This window comes from Bos grunniens, chromosome 12 (genome assembly GCF_055505025.1).
Source record: "Bos grunniens cultivar Pamir isolate PY7600 chromosome 12, Bosgru_T2T1.0, whole genome shotgun sequence".
NCBI classification, from domain to species: Eukaryota; Metazoa; Chordata; class Mammalia; order Artiodactyla; family Bovidae; genus Bos; species Bos grunniens.
Genome location: NC_141176.1, coordinates 56,481,083 through 56,499,623, shown reverse-complemented (window position 1 = coordinate 56,499,623; position 18,541 = coordinate 56,481,083). Strand labels below are relative to the sequence as shown.

The 18,541-nt window shown below is 36.4% G+C and overlaps 1 long non-coding RNA gene across 2 annotated transcripts in view; it reads left to right on the top strand.

Annotated features, from left to right (window-relative positions):
• Window positions 1–18,541, top strand: part of LOC147361800 (uncharacterized) — a 269,358-nt gene that overhangs the window by 51,734 nt on the left and 199,083 nt on the right. For both annotated transcript variants that reach the window (XR_015137638.1, XR_015137639.1), the window contains exon 2: window positions 14,331–14,374. This is a non-coding gene — a long non-coding RNA (uncharacterized LOC147361800). The remainder of the gene's footprint in view (window positions 1–14,330; window positions 14,375–18,541) is intronic.

Below are 18,541 nucleotides of genomic sequence, written 5' to 3'. Positions count from 1 at the left end.
GAGAGCCGGAACTTACTACAGTGTTCTCAGTTGCCAGACTTGTGTCTGGTGAACTTAGCTGTGCTGTAAATGTTTGTTGAATGAATAAGTGAATGAATAGTAGCAGAGAGAATGGTAAAATATGAAAAAGAAATTTACTTATGGATGTATAAAACCTAATACTCTACTGTAATTTGTGCATGCAAGCTAAGTTGCTTCAGTTGTGTCCCACTCGGTGCAACCCTATGGACTGTACCCCGCCAGGTTCTCTGTCCATGGGGTTCTCTAGGCAAGAATACTGGAGTGGGTTGCCATGCCTTCCTCCAGGGGAATTTCCCTACCTAGGGTCCATCTCTTACGTCTCCTGAATTGCCTGGTGGGTATTTTACCACTAGAGCCACCTGGGGTGTCCTGTAATTGACTGTAGGTGAAGATGTATCGTGAAGATGTATCATAAAGAAGGACTTCTAAATGTGTTCTTTCTGTTTAGATTGAGACTTATTTCACATTTTGCATTTAAACGGGTCTATAACCAATTATTCATTGTTTACCTACCTTTCTCTTTTGCTTGCTGATTAGTAAACATTCCTTATGTGTGAAGAATATAACTTTTTACTAATCACATATATTATAAATACATTTATCATTTTGCATTTTAATTTTATATAAATTTTATACATAAAAACTCAGTATAGTCAGAATGCATTTTTTTTTTCCTTTAATGGCCTATGCTTTTTTATGACTAGTTTATAAAACCTCTCCCAACTCAAAGGTTACAATTTTTTTTTAACCTCCATATGTTTTCTTCTTGTAATTTTTTTGGTTACTTACGTTAAAGCTGCAGCCATGAAATTAAAAGACTCTTACTCCTTGGAAGAAAAGTTATGACCAACCTAGATAGCATATTGAAAAGCAGAGACATTACTTTGCCAACAAAGGTCCGTCTAGTCAAGGCTATGGTTTTTCCAGTGGTCCTGTATGGATGCAAGAGTTGGACTGTGAAGAAAGCTGAGTGCCGAAAAATTGATGCTTTTGAACTGTGGTGCTGGAGAAGACTCTTGAGAGTCCCTTGGACTACAAGGAGATCCAACCAGTCCATTCTAAAGGAGTTCAGTCCTGGGATTTCTTTGGAAGGAATGATGCTAAAGCTGAAACTCCAGTACTTTGGGCACCTCATGCGAAGAGTTGACTCATTGGAAAAGACTCTGATGCTGGGAGGGATTGGGGGCAGGAGGAGAAGGGGATGACAGAGGATGAGATGGCTGGATGGCATCACCTACTCAATGGACATGAGTTTGAGTGAACTCTGAGTTGGTGATGGACAGGGAGGCCTGGCATGCTGAGATTCATGGGGTCTCAAAGAGTCAGACACGACTGAGTGACTGAACTGAACTGAACTGATGTTATAGCTTTGACACATTTGGTTTTATTTTTAATATAAGGAATGAAGCAGGGCTTCTTGTTTTTCCTATATATCCACTTTTTCCCACATAATTTCCTCCCAATTCTTTTTCTTAAATTCATTTTTGTTTCTGGATTCTTGACCCTAGAATCACTTCTATTAATATCTGCCTATTGTATTAGAAACAAGAATAGTAACGTTAAATTAAATTGGAGTATTTTTTTTATAAAAGGTGGAATTTGAAGTGGGTTATCAGAATTCATTTTATGATGCAAAGAAAAATAGGGAAAATTGTCAAAAATTGTACTTACAGCCTTCACCCTAAAAATGTAGTCTAACATGAAATATTTACAGGTAGAATGAAGGCATATTGCAGTACCTTTACCAGTAGAGTTTATTGCTTTGTGTTGTCTTTTGAAATATCTGAGTGAAAATATTTACATATTACTATACAAAAAACTACATTTATGGTTCTATGTGGGATTTGGAACCCTTCCCTCTAGATTTGTTTCCAAATCTACAACCAAATTGGTGAATAATCAGTATTCTAAATTTCTCCCTTCCTTGTCTCTCCATAGGTATTCTAAGGATTCTTTAGTAGATTTGAGCTTTGTGTCAGTTATAAAAGTATGAGAAGTGCTATTAAAGGGTAGGAGAGAATACATTCAGCTCTGCAAACTGGGTTGCAAATAAGATCACTGAAAACAACCTCCATAGTGACCTCATTTTTAGTGGTTTGCCTTGTTTTTGTAAAAGAATGTACTTGAAGGAAAAGGAAGCCAGAATCTCAGGAGATAATGAGATAGAACAAAGTGAAGATCTGTGGAGTGAAAGGAGTTGGTTGTCATGAAAAAAGAATGATCTTCTGACAGGAATATAGAAGAATATAGTAGAATATTTATTGGAAAAACCCAGCCAGTGTTATACATTTTATACTGAAATGTATTCTTTTCTTTTTAATAGAAATAGAAATGTCTTTAGGTCTTTATAACGTATAAACATACATATTAAAGCATTGCATTTCATGAACTTCAAGGTCTAAGTTGTTTCTAGGAAAATGTATTTGCTCACACATTATTTCACTGTGGAGCAGTGCCTTCCTGTGCCTATGGGGTGCTGCCTTGAAAATATCCTTATCCTTACTAATTTAGCCTATTAAAAATGATAAATCAATTGTCAATGCTTAGACATTTCGCCATGTCTATTTCCTTGCTGATTCCTTAATTTCTCCCACAGTTTTAGTAAGAATTATTTTATTATTTTTGCTTTTATTATCCCGGGTTTTGTTTATTTGAGGTGGGCCAGTGGTGCCTATGGAGAAGGCAATGGCACCCCACTCCAGTACTCTTGCCTGGAAAATCCCATGGATGGAGGAGCCTGGAAGGCTACAGTCCATGGGGTCGCTGAGGATCAGACACAACTGAGCAACTTCACTTTCACTTTTCACTTTCATGCATTGGAGAAGGAAATGGCAACCCACTCCAGTGTTATTGCCTGGAGAATCCCAGGGGGGAGCCTGGTGGGCTGCCGTCTATGGGGTCGCACAGAGTCGGACACGACTGAAGTGACTTAGCAGCAGCAGCAGCAGTGGTGCCTATGTGAGGTTTCTATTTGTAAGAATTTTTTGTGTGGGTATCCAATCTCTACTACAATCATCAGATCTAGTCAAAAAGACAGAAAGTTGAAAATATTAGTCAATGCAAATAGTGCCATCTTTGGGAATATGATCATAACCAGGGGTGTTAGTGGAAGAAAATCTGGAGGCCCTTTGTCCTGTGGGCCTCAGTTCTTGAAGGAACTGATCACTGAAAGAACAGATCACTAAAATTAGACAGACTGAGTGACTGATCACACACAAAGAAAAAATAGAGAGAACACCTCTAGAGAGAGGTGGGCCATGCCCAGGGGAGGCAAATGGCCCTGGAGGGCGGGTACAGGGTTTTTAAGGCAGGGGCATTTGCATAATCCAGGACATCATTGATTGACAGCTGTAGGTTATATAACAAGATGCTCTACCTCACATAGCCTTCTCATAATCCAGTCTGTTATATGTATTCATGCATTATTTATGAACAGTTGAGTCCAATGGCTGCCAAAGATTACCTTAGTACAGGATACTGTAAAGTTTCCCCTGGAGAAGTGATAGGCTACCCACTCCACAATTCATGGGCTTCCCTGTTGCCTCAGACTGTTAAGAATCTGCCTGTAATGTGCGAGACATGGGTTCAATCCCTGAGTCGGGAAGATCTCCTGGAGGAGAGCATGAAAACCCATTCCAGTACTCTTGCCTGGAGAATCCCCATGAACATTGGAGCCTGGTGGGCTGCAGACCATGGGGTCACAAAGAGTCACACACAACTGAGTGACTCAGCACAGCACAGTGTAAGGTGTGCACACGTGCTGGAATAGGGAAAGTCCAACCACTTGTCTGGTGGGGAGTTTTTATGGTCCCCCTGATTATTTTTAGAGTACTGGTGGAAGTATTAGGAGCAGGGCTGGTAAATTGCTTGGTAGGATTAGGCAGCTATTGGACGGTTAGCTTAAGGGGTCACCTCTCATTGCTGTCAGCTAACTTCCTGTCTATCAGAGGGGTCTTCAAGGACCAAGGAGCTGAGACTTGTCTCCTTGTAAATAAGAAAACTGAGGCCCAGAGGCCAGAACTGACTTGCTCAAAGTCACAGAGCCAGTTCATATCAGAACCAAGACCAGAACACATGGTCCTTAACCCTAATGATATGCTTAAAAGAAAAGGACATCCAAGTTATCTTCTAGTCCAACTACTTTGGTCCTGTAACACAACTTCTCCGTTTCTCCTTCTGCTAGAACAGACCTCAGTTGATCATACAAATCGCCAGTGGCCTCCTGCTCTTTGACCAAACATGCCAGGTCTCCCTCTGTACCTGTCGTCTGCACCTGACACTGTGGCTGACCTTTTCTGTGGCAGCATGAACCCCTCCTCCCTATTTTCCCCACACTTCATTCTGTCCCCCTTATAAAAAGGAAAAAAAAGTAACACATTTATAGTTATATGTGGTAAGGTGGTCTCAGACCTTACCTGCCTCCTGAGAAATCTGTATGCAGGTCAAGAAGCAACAGTTAGAACCGGACATGGAATAACAGACTAGTTTCAAATTGGGAAAGGAGTACGTCAAGGCTGTATATCGTCACCCTGCTTATTTAACTTACATGCAGAGTACATCATGCAAAATGCCAGGCTGAATGAAGCACAAGCTGGAATCAAGATTGCCTGGAGAAATATCTATAACCTCAGATATACAGATGACACCACCCTTATGGCAGAAAGTGAGAGAGAACTAAAGAGTCCCGTGATGAAAGTAAAAGAGAATGAAAAATTTGGCTTAAAACTAAACATTCAAAAAACTAAGATCTTGGCATCTGGTCCCATCACTTCATGGCAAATCGATGGGGAAACAATGGAAACAGTGAGAGACTTCATTTTTCTGGGCTCCAAAATCTGTGGATGGTGACTGCAGCCATGAAATTAAAAGATGCTTGCTTGTTGGAAGAAAAGCTATGACCAATCTAGACAGCATATTAAAAAGCAGAGACATTATTTTGCAAAAGAAGGTCCATCTAGTCAAAGCTATGTGTTTTTTTCCAGTAGTAATGTATGGATGTGAGTTGGACTATTCAGAAGGCTGAGTGCCATGAATTGATGCTTTTGAACTGTGGTGTTGAAGATTCTTGAGAGTCCCGTGAATTGCAAGAAGATCCAACCAGTCCATCCTAAAGGAAATCAGTCCTGAATATCCATTGGAAAGTCTGACGGTGAGGCTGAAACTCTAATATTTTTGCCACCTTATGTGAAGAACTGACTCATTGGAAAAGACCCTGAACTGGGAAAGATTGAAGGCAGGAGAAGGGAACGACAGAGGATGAGACGGTTGGATGGGATCATGGACTCAATAGACATGAATTTGAGCAAGTTCCAGGAGTTGGTGATGGACAGGGAAGCCTGGCATGCTGCAGTCCATGGGGTCACAGAGTCAGACATGACTGAGCAGCTGAACTGAACTGATGGCCAAAACGTTCTTTTACCATCTTACACTGTTGGTGGGAATGCAAACTAGTACAGCCACTATGGAGAACAGTGTGGAGATTCCTTAAAAATCTGGAAACAGAACTGCCATACGACCCAGTAATCCCACTGCTGGACATACACACTGAGGAAACCAGAATTGAAAGAAACACTTGTACCCCAATGTTCATCGCAGCACTGTTTATAATAGCCAGGACATGGAAGCAACCTAGATGTCCATCAGCAGATGAATGGATAAGAAAGCTGTGGTACATATACACAATGGAGTATTACTCAGCCATTAAAAAAAATACATTTGAATCAGTTCTAATGAGGTGGATGAAACTGGAGCCTATTATACAGAGTGAAGTAAGCCAGAAAGAAAAACACCAATACAGTATACTAACGAATATATATGGAATTTAGAAATATGTTAACAATAACCCTGTATGCGAGACAGCAAAAGAAACACTGATGTATAGAACAGTCTTTTGGACTCTGGGAGAGGGCGAGGGTGGGATGATTTGGGAGAATAGCATTGAAACATGTATATTATCACATGTGAAATGAATTCCCAGTCCAGGTTCAATGCATGATACAGGATGCTCAGGGCTGGTGCACTGGGATGACCCAGAGGGATGGTATTTGGGGGGAGGTGGAAGGGGGAGTTCAGGATGGGGAACACGTGTACACCCGTGGTGGATTCATGTTGATGTATGGCAAAACTAATACAATATTGTAAAGTAAGTAGCCTCCAATTAAAATAAATAAATTTATATTAAAAAATAAGTTCTTTCAGTTTTTAAGTAAAAATAAAAGACAAACTTTTCATTTTCACCTAGAACTTTATTGAATAACACATATATCATTTTTGTTTCTCTGCTATTTTTCAGGCAACTTCATATTTCTACCTTCACAAAACTTTTTTTTTTTTTTAAGCTTTTTGAGCAAAGAACTATTCTAGGTACCTTTTGCAGTCTTCCATGGGATTTGAATTTTTTCCATTAAGAGAATGGCCATGGGAAGGTGCAATGTCTGGTGAAGTAATAAAACATTATATGCCTAAAACATTACTTTCTTTTTTTTTTTGACTTCAATATAAAAATAGCTACACCAAAGTCCACCAATTTTGATTTTTTTAAAAAATACTCACTGATATGACAGCTGTCACAATACAGTCTAACAAAATTGTTTTGGATGAAGTTAAATACAACTAAGCTCTAATAAAACAATCTGATGGGAAAACCTGAATGAACATTTTGGCCAAGCCAATAAATTAATATGTACATAGATGGTTGAAATTATTTATAATTTTTGATTAGGAATTACTAATCATGAATACTTATAGTATTTCAAAATGCAGAAAAACAGAGAAAGAGGCATTCAGGTGACTGTAATAAAAGAGACTACAAACAATAATACAGATGGTTTAATATCTTGGATCACTATTCCTTTTCCAGTAGTTTTACAAAGAAATATCATTTTTAAAAATATCAACAAAAGAAGTAAATGAACACCTGCTTGTTTACTCAGTGACAAAAAACTTACCATTAATCTAATAAACAGCAGTTCCCTGGGCTGGAAAACTTATTTAAAATCTTCCTGAGGCAAATATCTTCTCATGTTCATAAATCACTTTCTTTTGAACTCCATTTGAACTCAAATTAGCATAAAAATATTGAGATGAACACTGTTTTATGAATTTCATGTGTCAAGTGTCTTATCTGGATACTTCAATTTGATTGTCATTTCATATACTTGTATTTTAGTAGCATTTGAAATAATTTTAATGAACAGTAAAACTATGAGCCTTTTTTTCGCCTGAGCTTTGGGTTTTGATCAGCTTGTTGTGTTTTTTCTTTAAAGACATGCAAGAGGATTGAACTTTCTTTAGTCCTTCAGATTTTTATTCTCAGTATTATTATAATTCTTAAGTTTCTCAATCTTACTTCTTTTAAAATATAAATATTTGCTTGATTTTTACTATTTTATTTGAATCAACACTTCATAATAGATCATCACATGTATGTAGAAAATGAAAATTGCAATGTTTGTGTTTCTGATAGATTATTATATGAATCAGATGCTGAAATTAGGAAAAATATGTTTATTTCCACTTTATACAGCACCAATTTATATTAAATACTAATACAGCAAAAAAATTATTCTTTGAGTTTTTGAAATTAAATAATTTATTGGAATAAATGGGTTCATACCATATTGCATACATGTGCACACATGTAAACATATATAAACCACATATATATGTAATGGCTGAATGAAAGTGACTAGAATCAGTGGTGTAACAATACAAGATATTTCCTTTAAAAATAAATGATAAGTTATTTGTTACAAATTTCATATATAATTGCATATATGTAACTATGTAATTATATATAAAATTTAAAATATATGTGTGTGGATATGTATCAATTAATGATGTATGTAGTATATAAAAATAGGTCATCATTTTGAACCACAGATGCATTTTGTGACTTACAGTTGGATAAAACATGTTCACAAAAGTGGTGTCAGAACTGGCTTAGTTGCAGAAACTTGGATTACACCACATTTTCTCTGAAACTTGAATGAACAGTAATGGCTGCCATGGTGCTTCACTCCTGAGGCTCATTTATACTTTTCTGTGGCTGCAGTATTAATACTTAAAGACACCTGGCTCAGCTGTCTTTGTCAGTTTAAATGGACATTACATCATCAATTTTCATATCAAAATAAATCAAGCAGAGCTGCTGTTGAAAATCCATCTCTTTTCAGTCTCAGCTGTCAGAGTTATACATTCTGCATGAAATTTTAAATGAATCCATGGAATAAAAAATGGGTGTGTTAACCTTAGTACAGATGAGTTTTTTTTTAATCACTGTGACTAGGACTTATAGAAAGTTAATTAGAAAGCAGTTGTAGTGACAGTCTTTGTATTATGTTATATATATTGATAAACTTTAAGCTTTATAGAATTTCTTTCGATATTTGATACTCATACTAAATATATTATAGGTGATCAGAACACAAATCTAAAAGTTTAATAGTAAATGTATAGTGTTTTCTTATTTGGTGATAGAGGATGCTTAAATCACTAAATTAATACCTTAAAATCATTTTTTATTACTAATATGTTTACAGGATTTTTACCTTACTACACCTTCTTTACTCTCTTTTTCTCTCTCTCACACATACACACACACACACACACACACACAGACACAAATGCATATAGACGCAAACACAACCATAACACACATTTTATTTTTCAAAATGTGGTGGTCTTTTTTTTTTAAGTAGACTCATACTCTAGACAATTATATGAAATTCATTTGTTTTACCTGACACTATAATGCTGCTAAGTCACTTCAGTCATGTCCGACTCTGTGCGACCCCACAGATGGCAGCCCACCAGGCTCCCCCGTCCCTGGCATTCTCCAGGCAAGAACAGTGGAATGGGTTGCCATTTCCTTCTCCAATGCATGAAAGTGAAAAGTGAAAGTGAAGTTGCTCAGTAAGTGTCTGACCCTCGGCGACCCCATGGACTGCAGCCTTCCAGGCTCCTCCATCCATGGGATTTTCCAGGCAAGAGTACTGGAGTGGGTTGCCATTGCCTTCTCCAACACTATACTAGATATATTTAAAACTCAGTCTAATTCTGTTGATTAAAAATATATTAAGAAATCTATTAGATACTTGTATACCTAAATGTACACATATTCTGTGTATATTGTGTATGCATATATGTATAATTGTATAAATGATTTTAGGTAAATACACTCATACTATGTAATGATATACTGGATTTTCTTAGAAAAGATATTTTCTCTTTATGTTAAGCTGTCTCCCATTTCTTCCTATTTTTCTTGACTCCTCTTACCATTCCCTGCTACCCCTATCTGGATGGTTATCTTTCTATGCTCTTTCTATGCACTTAACAACTGCTGATTCCAGGGGAGAAGCTCAGATCTGCATTAAGCATACAGGATCTGGATAAGAGACTACCAGTGAGAAGCTCTTGCATGCTATTTGGAAGAGTGAAGAATAACAGAAGCCATTATTCTTTAGATGCAGGTGTAGAAAGACTTGTAGAAAGACATAAAATGCACAGCTGCTTCCTCCTGAGTATTTGTGGACCACCAGCTGGGGGATTCAGGCTCATAAAGTACTAGCAGCTTCTCTGATTGTGTAAGCCCCTTACTGACTTTATTGTAATACTTTGTATGTGAAATCCACAGAGTATCTTATGTTTTCAACATGCACACAAACATACACACAGGAATTTCATCATTGTTAGTTTTAAAATATATATTACCAGCATGCGTTAGATTATAGCACTTTTCTTTATCTTATTTTTCTCACTAAGCCATTCCTCATAAAAATCCTTCAAGTCACTTTTTTGAGCTTTAATGTAAGAACTACAGTGTACAATATAGTTATCACATAGTGTAGTCACTCATCCCTGTATTAATGGGTATTTATTTTCATTCACTTTTTTTGTTTTTGTTTTTTATTTTATTTTTAAACTTTACAATATTGTATTAGTTTTGCCAAATATCGAAATGAATCCGCCACAGGTATACCCACGTTCCCCATCCTGAACCCTCCTCCCTCCTCCCTCCCCTACCCTCCCTCTGGGTCCTCCCAGCGTACCAGGCCCTAGCATCCAGTACCGTGTATCGAACCTGGACTGGCGACTGGTTCATACATGATAATATACATGTTTCAGTGCTATTCTCCCAAATCTCCCCACCCTCTCCCTCTCCCATAGAGTCCATAAGACTGATCTATACATCGGTGTCTCTTTTGAAGTCTCGTACACAGGGTTATTGTTACCATCTTTCTAAATTCCATATATATGCATTAGTATACTGCATTGGTGTTTTTCTTTCTGGCTTACTTCACTCTGTATAATAGGCTCCAGTTTCATCCACCTCATTAGAACTGATTCAAATGTTTTCTTTTTAATGGCTGAGTAATACTCCATTGTGTATATGTACCACAGCTTTCTTATCCATTCATCTTCTGATGGACATCTAGGTTGCTTCCATGTCCTGGCTATTATAAACAGTGCTGCAATGAACATTGGGGTACACGTGTCTCTTTCCCTTCTGGTTTCCTCAGTGTGTATGCCCAGCAGTGGGATTGCTGGATCATAAGGCAGTTCTATTTCCAGTTTTTTAAGGAATCTCCACACTGTTCTCCATAGTGGCTGTACTAGTTTGCATTCCCACCAACAGTGTAAGAGGGTTCCCTTTTCTCCACATCCTCTCCAGCATTTATTGCTTGTAGTCTTTTGGATCTCAGCCATTCTGACTGGCGTGAAATGGTACCTCATAGTGGTTTGATTTGCATTTCTCTGATAATGAGTGATGTTGAGCATCTTTTCATGTGTTTGTTAGCCATCTGTATGTCTTCTTTGGAGAAATGTCTATTTAGTTCTTTGGCCTATTTTTTGATTGGGTCATTTATTTTTCTGGAGTTGAGCTGTAGGAGTTGCTTGTATATTTTTGAGATTAGTTGTTTGTCCGTTGCTTCATTTGCTATTATTTTCTCCCATTCTGAAGGCTGCCTTTTCACCTTGCTAATAGTTTCCTTTGATGTGCAGAAGCTTTTAAGTTTAATTAGGTCCAATTTGTTTATTTTTGCTTTTATTTCCAATATTCTGGGAGGTGGGTCATAGAGGATCCTGCTGTGATGTATGTCAGAGAGTGTTTTGCCTATGTTCTCCTCTAGGAGTTTTATAGTTTCTGGTCTTACGTTTAGATCTTTAATCCATTTTGAGTTTATTTTTGTGTATTGTGTTAGAAAGTGTTCTAGTTTCATTCTTTTACAACTGGTTGGCCAGATTTCCCAGCACCACTTGTTAAAGAGATTGTCTTTAATCCATTGTATATTCTTGCCTCCTTTGTCAAAGATAAGGTGTCCATAGGTGCGTGGATTTATCTCTGGGCTTTCTATTTTGTTCCATTGATCAATATTTCTGTCTTTGTGCCAGTACCATACTGTCTTGATAACTGTGGCTTTGTAGTAGAGCCTGAAGTCAGACATGTTGATTCCTCCAGTTCCATTCTTCTTTCTCAAGATAGCTTTGGCTATTCGAGGCTTTTTGTATTTCCATACAAATTGTGAAATTATTTCTTCTAGCTCTGTGAAGAATACTGTTGGTAGCTTGATAGGGATTGCATTGAATCTATAAATTGCTTTGGGTAGTATACTCATTTTCACTATATTGATTCTTCCAATCCATGAACATGGTATATTTCTCCATCTATTAGTGTCCTCTTTGATTTCTTTCACCAGTGTTTTATAGTTTTCTATATATAGGTCTTTAGTTTCTTTAGGTAGATATATTCCTAAGTATTTTATTCTTTCTGTTGCAATGGTGAATGGAATTGTTTCCTTAATTTCTCTTTCAGTTTTCTCATTATTAGTGTATAGGAATGCAAGGGATTTCTGCATGTTGATTTTATATCCTGCAACTTTACTATAATCATTGATTAGTTCTAGTAATTTTCTGGTGGAGTCTTTAGGGTTTTCTATGTAAAGGATCATGTCATCTGCAAACAGTGAGAGTTTTACTTCTTCTTTTCCAATTTGGATTCCTTTTATTTCTTTTTCTGCTCTGATTGCTGTGGCCAAAACTTCCAAAACTATGTTGAATAGTAATGGTGAAAGTGGGCACCCTTGTCTTGTTCCTGACTTTAGAGGAAATGCTTTCAATTTTTCACCACTGAGGATAATGTTTGCTGTGGGTTTGTCATATATAGCTTTTATTATGTTGAGGTATGTTCCTTCTATTCCTGCTTTCTGGAGAGTTTTTATCATAAATGGGTGTTGAATTTTGTCAAAGGCTTTCTCTGCATCTATTGAGATAATCATATGGTTTTTGTTTTTCAATTTGTTAATGTGGTGTATAACATTGATTGATTTGCGGATATTGAAGAATCCTTGCATCCCTGGGATAAAGCCCATTTGGTCATGGTGTATGATCTTTTTAATGTGTTGTTGGATTCTGATTGCTAGAATTTTGTTAAGGATTTTTGCATCTATGTTCACCAGTGATATTGGCCTGTAGTTTTCTTTTTTTGTGATATCTTTGTCAGGTTTTGGTATTAGGGTGATGGTGGCCTCATAGAATGAGTTTGGAAGTTTACCTTCCTCTGCAATTTTCTGGAAGAGTTTGAGCAGGATAGGTGTTAGCTCTTCTCTAAATTTTTGGTAGAATTCAGCTGTGAAGCCGTCTGGACCTGGGCTTTTGTTTGCTGGAAGATTTTTGATTACAGTTTCAATTTCCATGCTTGTGATGGGTCTGTTAAGATTTTCTGTTTCTTCCTGGTCCAGTTTTGGAAAGTTGTACTTTTCTAAGAATTTGTCCATTTCTTCCACGTTGTCCCTTTTATTGGCATATAATTGTTGATAGTAGTCTCTTATGATCCTTTGTATTTCTGTGTTGTCTGTTGTGATCTCTCCATTTTCATTTCTAATTTTATTGATTTGATTTTTCTCCCTTTGTTTCTTGATGAGTCTGGCTAATGGTTTGTCAATTTTATTTATCCTTTCAAAGAACCAGCTTTTGGCTTTGTTGATTTTTGCTATGGTCTCTTTTGTTTCTTTTGCATTTATTTCTGCCCTAATTTTTAAGATTTCTTTCCTTCTACTAACCCTGGGGTTCTTCATTTCTTCCTTTTCTAGTTGCTTTAGGTGTAGGGTTAGGTTATTTATTTGACTTTTTTCTTGTTTCTTTAGGTATGCCTGTATTGCTATGAACTTTCCCCTTAGGACTGCTTTTAAAGTGTCCCACAGGTTTTGGGTTGTTGTGTTTTCATTTTCATTAGTTTCTATGCAAACTTTGATTTCTTTTTTGATTTCTTCTGTGATTTGTTGGTTATTTAGCAGGGTGTTGTTCAGCCTCCATATGTTGGAATTTTTAATAGTTTTTCTCCTGTAATTGAGATCTAATTTTACTGCATTGTGGTCAGAAAAGATGCTTGGAATGATTTCTGTTTTTTTGAATTTACCAAGGCTAGCTTTATGGCCCAGGATGTGATCTATCCTGGAGAAGGTTCCATGTGCGCTTGAGAAAAAGGTGTAATTCATTGTTTTGGGATGAAATGTCCTATAGATATCAATTAGGTCTAACTGGTCTATTGTATCATTTAACGTTTGTGTTTCCTTGTTAATTTTCTGTTTAGTTGATCTATCCATAGGTGTGAGTGGGGTATTAAAGTCTCCCACTATTATTGTGTTATTGTTAATTTCTCCTTTCATACTTATTAACATTTGTCTTACATATTGTGGCACTCCCATGTTGGGTGCATTCACTTTTTTAAATGATTGTTCAAAATTGCACATTGATCATCATTGTACATGCATCTTTGTCTTTTGAATTCTATGAATACACCCCAAATAATGGATACATGGTATGTATATATGTATGAGGGTTTTTGTGGGGTTTTCTATGTTTTAATAGATGTTGCAAGATTATTTCCATAAAAGTACAATCTCCAAGTAAACACCAGCTATCAATGAAGTGCATATGTTTCTTTATTCCCACATTCATTACTAGTCTTTTTTGTTTTAACTTTACCCAATAAGTATAATGGGTATGATTGATAGCTCATCCTCAGTTTATTTCTATGACTAATTGTTACTCCTAATACATTTTAATATTATTTAGCAACTTGAATGTTCAGTGAAACTTCTCTGTATTATTTTTCCTTTTCTGTTTTTTCTTTTTGGTGAATATTTAAACATATTTTACGATAGTTTTAAATATAATCCTTCATCTGCAACTGGCATTGCAATTTGTAAACTAAAGTATTTGCTTTTGATTTTTTTGTGTGTGTTCTGCTCTAGATAACCATGAATATAAACTTATTTATTTATACTATACTTTTTCTTTTCCAGCTTATGGATTATCACAGATAAGGTCTTGACTACCCTGAGACTCGGTAAGTCATCCTTTAAAGCTTTTTAATGTTTAATGTTACATTGATTTCCAGTTTGTAAATAGGTCTTTTGGAAAGTAGAAATGTGATGTTAACACACCAAGAAAGTTGAAATAAGGTATGGTATAAGGACAGGATAGATGTTTTTCTGGAACTCTCTTGCTTTTTCCATGATCCAGCGGATGTTGGCAATTTGATCTCTGGTTCCTCTGCCTTTTCTAAAACCAGCTTGAACATCAGGAAGTTCACGGTTCACATATTGCTGAAGCCTGGCTTGGAGAATTTTGAGCATTACTTTACTAGTGTGTGAGATGAGTGCAATTGTGCGGTAGTTTGAGCATTCTTTGGCATTGCCTTTCTTTGGGATTGGAATGAAAACTGACCTTTTCCAGTCCTGTGGCCACTGCTGAGTTTTCCACATTTGCTGGCATATTGAGTGCAGCACTTTCACAGCATTATCTTTCAGGATTTGGAATAGCTCAACTGGAATCCGTCACCTCCACTAGCTTTGTTCGTAGTGATGCTTTCTAAGGCCCACTTGACTTCACATTCCAGGATGTCTGGCTCTAGGTCAGTGATCACACCATCGTGATTATCTGGGTCGTGAAGATCTTTTTTGTACAGTTCTTCTGTGTATTCTTGCCATCTCTTCTTAATATCTTCTGCTTCTGTTAGGTCCATACCATTTCTGTCCTTTATCGAGCTCATCTTTGCATGAAATGTTCCCTTGGTATCTCTCATTTTCTTGAAGAGATCCCTAGTCTTTCCCATTGTGTTGTTTTCCTCTATTTCTTGCATTGATCGCTGAAGGAGGCTTTCTTATCTATTCTTGCTATTCTTTGGAACTCTGCATTAAGATGTTTATGTCTTTCCTTTTCTCCTTTGCTTTTCGCGTCTCTTCTTTTCACAGCTATTTGTAAGGCCTCCCCAGACAGCCTTTTTACTTTTTTGCAAATTTGTATGCAGGTCAGGAAGCAACAGTTAGAACTGGACATGGAACAACAGACTGGTTCCAAATAGGAAAAGGAGTACGTCAAGGCTGTATTTTGTCACCCTGTTTATTTAACTTATATGCAGAGTACATCATGAGAAATGCTGGACTGGAAGAAACACAAACTGGAATCAAGATTGCTGGGAGAAATATCAATAACCTCAGATACGCAGATGACACCACCCTTATGGCAGAAAGTGAAGAGGAACTCAAAAGCCTCTTGATGAAAGTGAAAGAGGAGAGTGAAAAAGTTGGCTTAAAGCTCAACATTCAGAAAACAAAGATCATGGCATCCGGTCCCACCACTTCATGGGAAATAGATGGGGAAACCATGGAAACAGTGTCAGACTTTATTTTTCTGGGCTCCAAAATCACTGCAGATGGTGACTGCAGGCATGAAATTAAAAGACGCTTAGTCCTTGGAAGGAAAGTTATGACCAACCTAGATAGCATATTCAAAAGCAGAGACATTACTTTGCCAACAAAGGTTTGTCTAGTCAAGGCTATGGTTTTTCCTGTGGTCATGTATGGATGTGAGAGTTGGACTGTGAAGAAGGCTGAGTGCCGAAGAATTGATGCTTTTGAACTGTGATGTTGGAGAAGACTCTTGCGAGTCTCTTGGACTGCAAGGAGATCCAGCCAGTCCATTCTGAAGGAGATCAGCCCTGGGATTTCTTTGGAAGGAATGATGCTAAAGCTGAAACTCCAGTACTTGGCCACCTCATGTGAAGACTTGACTCACTGGAAAAGACTCTGATGCTGGGAGGGATTGGGGGCAGTAGGAGAAGGGGACGACAGAGGATGAGATGGCTGGATGGCATCACTGACTCGATGGACATGAGTCTGAGTGAACTCCGGGAGTTGGTGAATGACAGGGAGGCCTGGCGTGCTGTGATTCATGGGTCGCAAAGAGTCAGACACGACTGAGCGACTGATCTGATAAGGACAGGATACACTGAATATCTTCATGGAAACACACAGGTCTTAGCTATACATATACAGAATTATATTCATGTAGAGAATACAGTGTCTGCTTGTTATCATGAAAGTATATTGAAAATGTAAAATATGAAATTTCTAGTAACTGCATTGTTGAAAGTGAAAGTGTTCTTTGCGACCCCAGGGGTTATAGCCCTCCAGGCTTCTCTGACCATGGGATTCTCCAGCCAAGAAGACTGGAGTGGGTAGTCATTCCCTTCTCCAGGGGATCTTCCCAACTCAGGGATCAAACTCAGGTCTCCCTGCACTGCAGGCAGATTCTTTACCATCTGAGCCACCAGAGAAGCCCAGTAACTATAGAGGAACACACAATTCTCCTGGATAAAACATATACCAAAAAAACCATAAACCAAAAAAAACAAATGGAGTATGTGAGACTTTGCTGGGTAAAGTCAGCGTAGAGAAGAGAAATGAATACATTTCTGATTGGGACAATCAGTGTAAATTTTATATCAGACTTTATTTTAAATGATATTATGTATACATAAATGATATTATTTATACATGTGTGTTCATATGTACATGCATAACACACAGAGGCACAACAGTGTGTGTTTAGACGAAGAGAATTCAGTTGTAGTTGATGACTGCAAAAAACGTTTGATTTTAGATGGAGATTTCCTAATAGAATATATGTTATGAAAAATAAATTTCTCTTACCTCCTTCTCTTAACCTGAAAACAGTATTTCACACTAGAGCTATTTGATTTTCCAGGTTTAAAATTGATGTCACCAATTACTCAATTTCAGATGATTTAGAAAATATTTGCTTTTAAATATAATTCTAAATATAATTCTCTTGAAAATATTACTTAAATAATTAAGTCATAATGAGTATTAGTTATTGGTGCAATAAAAGTAGGTAGCTCTTTGTATTTATTTTAAAAATATTAAATCATCCTTTCAAATGCAACATAAAAATAAGTTTTACTAATATGAATGTTATAAAATTGAATGGTAAAACTATATTGCATTGCATATTGATGCTCCAGGAAGTAACTTACATATAGAATTTTTTCAAATATAACCATGTAATTATTGTTTTAAATATATGATATATTTATTTTATTTTATTTTATTTTTGGCTTCTAATTTTATTTTATTTTTAAACTTTACATAATTGTATTAGTTTTGCCAAATATCAAAATGAATCTGCCACAGGTATACATGTGTTCCCCATCCTGAACCCTCCTCCCTCCTCCCTCCTCCCTCCTATATTTTAAATGTGATTTGGTTTGATTAATGTCAAAGACAAATATGCATACATCTACTATTGAGATATTTACATGCAGAATTAAGTTATGATATTACTTTTGCAATGTTATTTATTTTATCCATTCTCCAATAAGATTAAATGTTAGCTTAAAATTTAGGCTAATATTTGGAGAAAAGTTATTGGTGAAAAGTCTTCTAATTAGCTATGTCTAGTTTAATATATTTTAAAATAAAAGAAGCAAAGTACTTTTGTCACTGAAATCGAAAGTGAAAGAAAAAGTTCTGGAAATCAGTTCTAATTTTAAAAGATTTCAAGAACTTTATTAGATTATTCCAAAGAGTTCAAATTTGAGTTCAGATTCCAGGAATTATATTAATTTTGTGCACACTGAAAATGTGCACGGAATAATTAAAATGAGGTTTTGTTTTTATAGACTATAATAGAGTGAAATATGCATGTTAATTTGGAAGGCTGATTAGTCAATTCTGTTTCATTATGGATTATTTGAACACCAAGTAGAAACACAGATCCTGGACACAGAACTAAGGTCAACCTGACTTTTCTGTTGATTATAAAAGATTAAAAGCTAAAAACAAAATAGTTTTTTGTCAACCCTATGAGAAAAGATATAGATTTCATATATTTATAATAAAACATTTCACTTGACTATGTCACCTTAATAGTTTGCCACTATTTTCCCATTTTAACATACAGAAAATTATGTGTTACTCTCTGCCTTTGTGTACTATTAGTTTCTAAATTTATGTAACTACATTAATGACAGAATTAGCATTTGACAAATTATATTAATGTAAATATTGGATTAATAGAAAATCAGTATTAAATTTTTATGTATGTAATGAAGACCTACTGAATGAAATGATATTTTTCCTCTAGTGAAAAATTCTCTTCAGTTATAGCTCCACATTTTCTTCAATTATTATGCAAAAAAATTTTTTTAATC